General features: G+C 46.8%; 1 non-coding gene across 1 annotated transcript in view; it reads left to right on the forward strand.

Moving 5' to 3' along the window:
* The first annotated feature begins 7,257 nt into the window (after positions 1–7,257).
* LOC129013434 (5.8S ribosomal RNA) overlaps positions 7,258–7,318 on the forward strand; it is a 153-nt gene continuing 92 nt past the window's right edge. The window contains exon 1 of the ribosomal RNA XR_008493911.1: positions 7,258–7,318. This exon is cut by the window's right edge and continues 92 nt beyond it. This is a non-coding gene — a ribosomal RNA (5.8S ribosomal RNA).

Raw genomic sequence — 7,318 nt, forward strand, 5'->3', positions numbered from 1 at the left:
ATTCCATTCCATTCAATTCCACATTCCATTCCAATTTCCACTCCATTCCGTTCTACATTCCATTCCAAATTCCATTCCATTCCATTCCACATTGCATTGCATTCCATTCCACACTCCGTTCCACATTCCTTTACACATTCCATTTCATTCCATTCCAGTCCACATTCCATTCCATTCCTTTCCATTCTGCATTCAACTCCATTCCATTCCACATTCCATTCAACATTCCATTCAATTCCTCATTCGATTCCGTTCCATTCCACATTACATTCTGCATTCCATTCCATATTCCATTCCATTCAATTACACATTCCATTCCCTTCCATTCCATATTCTATTCCATGTCATTCCACATTTCATTCAACATTCAATTCCATTTCATTCCACATTCCATTTGATGCCATTGCACTCCAGACCAAATTTCATTCTATTCCACATTCCATTGCGTTACATTGCGTTTTCCATTCTCTTCCACATTCCATTCCATTCCATTCTATTCCAGTCCGCATTCCATTCCATTCCAATCCATTCCATTCCACATTCCATTCAATTGCATAACATCTTCCTATCCTTTCCATTCAACATTCCATTACATTCTATTCCACTTTCCATTCCATTCCATTCCAAGTTTCCATTCCGCGTTCCATTCCACGCTCCTTTCCTCGTTCCATTCGATGTTCTATTCCATACCATTCTATTCCACATTCCATTCCATTCCATGCTATTCCAGATTGCATTGCACATTCTATTCGATTCCATTCCACTTCATATTCCATTCCATGTTCCATTCCATGTTCCATTCCACATTTCTTTCCATGTTCCATTCCGCGTTCCATTCCACGTTACTTTCCACTTTACATTGAGCCTTTCATTCAACATTCCATTCCATTCCATTAAACATACCATTCCACATTCTATTCCAATCCATTACACTTTCCATTTGACATTCCATTCCGTTCCATTCCACTTTCCTTTCCACTTTCCATTCCTTTCCATTTCTGTCCGTATTCCATTCCATTCCATTCCATTCCACATTCCATTACTTTCCATTCTTCATTCCATTATATTCCAATCCACATTGCATTCCATTCCTTTTCACAATGCATTCTTTCCCACTTTCCATTCCATTACTCATTCCATTCCACATTCCCTTCGATTGCATTCCACATTGCAATCCATTCCATTCCCCATTCCATTCCATTCCATCCTACATTCCACACTGAAATCCATGTTCCATTTCACGTTCCATTCCACTTTCCATTGCATTTCATTCCACATTCCATTCCACATTCAATTTCATTCAATTCCACCTTTCATTCCATTCCATTCTACCATCCATTCCATTCAATTCCACGTTCCATAACATTCCATTCTGCGTACCATTCCATGCCATTCCACGTTCCTTTCCCCATTCCATTCCATTCCACATTCCAATCTATTCCATTCCATATTGCCTTGTATTCCATTCCTCTTTCCATTCCACATCATATTCCGTAGCATTCCACATTGCATTCCATTGCATTCCATTCCACATTCCATTAATTTCCATTCCATGTTCTATTTTATTCCATTCCGTGTTCCATTCCATTCCATTCCATGTTCCATTCCACATTCCATTCCATCCCAAATTCCGTTGAATTCCAATTTCCATTCCATTCCATTCAACTTTCCATTCCACATTCGATTCCATTCCATTCCACATTCCATTCCACATTCCTTTCTACATTCCAATTCCATTCCAAACTCCATTCCATTTCATTCGACTTTTGATTCCATTCCACGTTAAATTCCATTCCATTCCACAATCCATTGCATTCCATTCCACATTGCATTCCAATCCATTCCACATTCCATTCCATTCCGTTCCATTGCACATTGCATTCCATTCCCTACCACATTCAATTCCATTCCTTTCCACATTCCATTGCACTTTCCATTCCATTCCATTTCACACATAATATAGAATGGAATTTGGAATGGAATCTGCAATGGAATATAATTGAATGTGGAATGGAATGTCGAATGGAATGGAATGGAATGTGGAATGGAATGTGGAATGGAATGGACTGGAATGAGGAATGGAAAGTGTAATGGAATGGAATGGAATGAGGAATAGATTTGAATGGAATGCGGAAAGGAATGTGGAATGGGATTGAATGTGGAATGGAATGAAATGAATTGTGGAATCGAATGGAAAGGAATGTGGAATGGAATGTGCAATAGAATGGAATGGAATTTGGAAAGGAAAGTCGAATGAAATGGAAAGGAATGTGGAATGGAAGAGAATACAATGTGAAATGGAAAGGAATGGAATGTGGAATGGAATCTGGAATGAAATGGAGTGGAATGTGCAAAGGAATGTGGAATGGAATGGAAAGTGGAGGGGAATGGAACGGAATTTGTAATGGAATGGAATGGAATGGAAAGGAATGTGGAGTGATATGGAATGGAATGTTGAATGGAATGTGGAATGAAATGGAATGAAATGGAATTAAATATAAAATGGAATGGAATGGAACAGAATTTGGAATGGAAAGGAATTGAATGGAATGGAGTGGAATGTGGAATGGAAAGTGGAATGGAATGGAATGAAAAGTGGAATGGAATGGAACGTGGAATGGAAAGGAATGGAACTAGGAATGGAATGGAATGGAATGGAAGTTGAATGAAAAGGAATGCAATGGAATGTGGAAGGGAATGTAATGGAATGTGGACTTGAATGTAATGGAATGTGGAATGGAACGTGAAATGGAATGTGGAATGCAACATTGAATGGAAAGAGGGATGGAATATTTAATGAATGTGGAATGGAATGTGGAATGGAATGGATTGTGGAATATGGAATGGAAAGGAATGGAATGTGAAATGGAAAGGATTGGAGTGTTGAATGGAATGGAATGGAATGAGGAAATGAATGGAATGGAATGTGGAATGTAATGGAACAGACTGTGGAAAGGAATGGGCTGGAATGTTGAATGGAATGGAACAGAATGGAATGGAATCGAGTGTGGAATGCAATGGAATGGAATGGAATGGAATTTGGACTGCAATGGAAAGGAATGTAATGTGTAATGGAATATAATCAATTGTGAAATGGATTGTGGAATGGATTGGAATGGAATGAAATGTGGAGTGGAATAGAATGGAAAGGAATGAAATGTGGAATAGGAACGAATGGAATGTGGAGTGGAATGTGGAATGGAATGAGATAGAATGGTAAGTGGAATGGAAAGTGGAATGGAACGTGGAATAAAATGGAATGGAATGTGGAATTGAATGCAGAATGAAATGGAATGGAATGTGGAATGGAATGTGCAATGGAATGGAATGGAATGTGTAAGATGAACGTGGAATGAAATGGAATGGAATGGAATGTGGACTTGAATGGAATGGAACGGAAGATGGAATGGAACGGAAGGTGAAATGGAATGTGGGAGGGAATGGAATAGAAGTAGGAATGGAATGGAATGCAATGGATTATAGAATGGAATGTGGAATGGAAAAGAATAGAATGAGGAATGGAATGGAATGGAATGTAAATTGGAACGGAATGTAGAATGAAATGCAATGGAATGTTTAATAGAATGTGTAATGGAAAGGAATGGAATATGGAATTTAATGTGGAAAGGAATGGAATGGAATGTGGAATTGAATGTAATGGAACGTGGAATGGAATGTGGAATGGAATGTGGAAAGGAATGGAATGGAATTTGGAATGGAATAGAATGGAACATGGTGTGGAACGTGGAATGGGACGTGGAAGGTAAAGTGCAAAGGAACATGGAATGGAACGTGGAAAGGAATGGAATGGAATTGAATGTGGAACGCAATGGAATGTGAAATGGAATGGAATGGAATGTGGAATCAAATGAAATGGAACGGAATGTGGACTGGAATGGAATGGAATGTGGAATGGAGTGAAATCGATTGTGAAATGGAAAGTGGAATGGAATTGAATGGAATGTAATGTGGAATGGAATGTAATTGAAAGGAATAAAATGTGGAATGGGATAGAGTGGATTTTGAAATGGAAGTTCAAAAGGAATGGGATGTAATGTTGAATGGAATGTGAAATGGAAAGTGGAATGAAATGTGAAATAGAATGTAATGTAACAGGTAATGGAATGTGGAATGGAATGGAATGGAATGTGGAATGGAAAGTTCAATGGAATGTAATGGAATGTGGAATGGAAAGTGGAATGGAAAAGAATGGAATGGAATGTGGATTGAAATGGAATGGAATGTGGAATGCAATGGAATGTAATGGAATGTAATGGAATCTGGAATGGTATGGAATGGGATGGAATGGAATGGAAAGGAAAGTGGAATGGAATGGGATGGAATGGAATGGAAAAGAAAGTGGAATGGAATGGAATGGAAAGGAAAGTGGAATGGAATGGAAAGTGATATAGAATTGAATGGAATGGAATGGAATGTGGAATGGAATGGAATGGAAAGTGGAATGGAATGTGGTATGGAATGGAATCGAATGAGGAATAGAATGGAATGAAATGGAATGTGAAATGGAATGTAGAATGGAATGGAATGGAATGTGTAGTGGAATGTGGGATGTAATGGAGTGGATTTTGGAATGGAATCTGGAAAGGAATGGAATGGAATGCGGAATAGAATTTTGAAGGGAATGGAATGGAGTGAAATGTGGAATGGAATGGAATGATATCTGGAATTGTATGTGGAATGAAATGGGATGGAACGTGGAATGGAATGTGGAATGAAAAGTAGAATAGAACGTGGAAAGCAACTTGGAAAGGATCATGGAATAGAACGTGGAATGGAACGTGGAATGGAACAGGGAATGGAGTGGAACTGAATGTGGATTGGAATGGAATGAAATGGGGAATGAAATGGAATGGTATGTGGAATTGAATGGAATAAAGTGGAATGCAAACAGGAATGCAATGGAACAGAATGGAATGTGGAAAGGAATGGAATGGAATGGAGTGCAGACAGGAATGCATTCGAATGGAATGGAATGTTGATTGGAATGGAATGGATTGTGGAATGGAATGTGGAATGTAAAGGACTGGAATGTGGAATGGAATCTGGAATGGAATGTGGAATGGAAGATGGAGTGGAATTCAATGGAATGTGAAATATAATGGAATGGAATGGAACGTGGAATGGAAGATGGAGTGGAATGCAATGGACTGTGAAATATAATGGAAAGGAATGGAATGTGGAATAGAATGGAAAGGAGCGGAATGGAATGCGGAATGAAATGGAATGGAATGTGGAATGCAATGGAATGGAATGGAATGTGAAATTGAATGGAAAGGAATGTGGAATTGAATAGAATGTATAGTGGAGTATAACGGAATGGAATGGAAGGTGGAATAGAATGGAATGGAGTGGAATGGAATGCGGAATGGAATGGAATGGAATGTGGAATGGAATGGAATGGAATGTGGAATGGAATGTAATGGAATGGAAAGTGAAAGTCTTTGGGTTCCGGGGGGAGTATGGGTGCAAAGCTGAAACTTAAAGGAATTGACGGAAGGGCACCACCAGGAGTGGAGCCTGCGGCTTAATTTGACTCAACACGGGAAACCTCACCCGGCCCGGACACGGACAGGATTGACAGATCGATAGCTCTTTCTCGATTCCGTGGGTGGTGGTTCATGGCCGTTCTTAGTTAGTGGAGCGATTTGTCTGGTTAATTCCGATAACGAACGAGACTCTGGCATGCTAACTAGTTACGCGACCCCCGAGCGGTCGGCGTCCCCCAACTTCTTAGAGGGACAAGTGGCGTTCAGCCACCCGAGATTGAGCAATAACAGGTCTGTGATGCCCTTAGATGTCCGGGGCTGCACGCGCGCTACACTGACTGGCTCAGCGTGTGCCTACCCTACGCCGGCAGGCGCGGGTAACCCGTTGAACCCCATTCGTGATGGGGATCGGGGATTGCAATTATTCCCCATGAACGAGGAATTCCCAGTAAGTGCGGGTCATAAGCTTGCGTTGATTAAGTCCCTGCCCTTTGTACACACCGCCCGTCGCTACTACCGATTGGATGGTTTAGTGAGGCCCTCGGATTGGCCCCGCCGGGGTCGGCCCGCGGCCCTGGCGGAGCGCTGAGAAGACGGTCGAACTTGACCATCTAGAGGAAGTAAAAGTCGTAACAAGGTTTCCGTAGGTGAACCTGCGGAAGGATCATTAACGGAGCGAAGAGCGAGGCCCGCGGCGGCGCCACCGCGGCGTCCTTCCTCGTCGGCCGGCCGGCCGCGTTTCTCCCCCGCTTCCCGCGGCGCGTGCGCGGGCGGGGCCCGTGCCGTTCGCGCGCACGCGCGGGCGTGCGTGCGTTCGTCGCCCGGCCCCGCCGGCCGCGAGAGCCGGAGAACCTCGGGAGGGAGAGAGGGGGGAGAGAGAGAGCGGTGTGTGTGTGCGCGCGCGCGTGTCTCGGGGGCGGCCGGCGTGGCGGGCGGCAGGGAGCGGTCCCCGGCCGCGGCCCCGACGTGTGTGTCGGCGGGCGCGGGTGCGGTCCTCGGCGGCGTCGCGGCGGGGTGGGGGGTGTCTCGGTGCCCCTCCCCGCCGGGGCCCGTCGTCCCGTCCCCGACCCGCCGGCTCCACGTCGGGGGCCGGCCGGGTTCCCGCCGCCGCCGTCGCCTCCGCCACGCCGCGCCACCGGGCCGGGCCCGGCCCGCCCCGCTCGCTCTCCCCGGCCTTCCCGCTAGGGCGTCTCGAGGGTCGGGGGCCGGACGCCGGTCCCCGCGCCTCCTCGTCCGCCCCCCCCCCCGCCATCCAGGTACCTAGCGCGTTCCGGCGCGGAGGTTTAAAGACCCCTCGGGGGATCGCCCGTCCGCCCGTGGGTCGGGGGCGGTGGGCCCGCGTGGGGAGTCCCGCCGGGAGGGGCCCGGCCCCTCCCGCGCCTCCACCGCGGACTCCGCCACCCCGGCCGGGGCCGCGCTGCCGCCGACGCTGCGTTCGCGGCGGCCGTCGGGTGGGGGCTTTACCCGGCGGCCGTCGTGCCGTCCGTCGCGCCGTCGCGCGCGTGCCCCGCGCCGTGGGGGTGGGAACCCCCCGGGCGCCTGTGGGGTGGTGTCCGCGCTCGCCCCCGCGTGGGCGGCGCGCGCCTCCCCGTGGTGTGCGACACCTTCCGACCCCTCTCCGGAGACCGGTCCCGTTTGCCGTCTGACTGGCCGGCCTGAGGCGACCCCCCCCCTGCGGGGGGGAAGTGCCGCGCCAGGGGCGAGGGCCTCCCGGTGTGTCGGGGGCGCCCTCGCCCGATCGAGCTCGTACGACTCTTAGCGGTGGATCACTCGGCTCGTGCGTCGATGAAGAACGCAGCTAGCTGCGAGAA

Source organism: Pongo pygmaeus, chromosome 12 (genome assembly GCF_028885625.2).
Source record: "Pongo pygmaeus isolate AG05252 chromosome 12, NHGRI_mPonPyg2-v2.0_pri, whole genome shotgun sequence".
Lineage (NCBI taxonomy): Eukaryota > Metazoa > Chordata > Mammalia > Primates > Hominidae > Pongo > Pongo pygmaeus.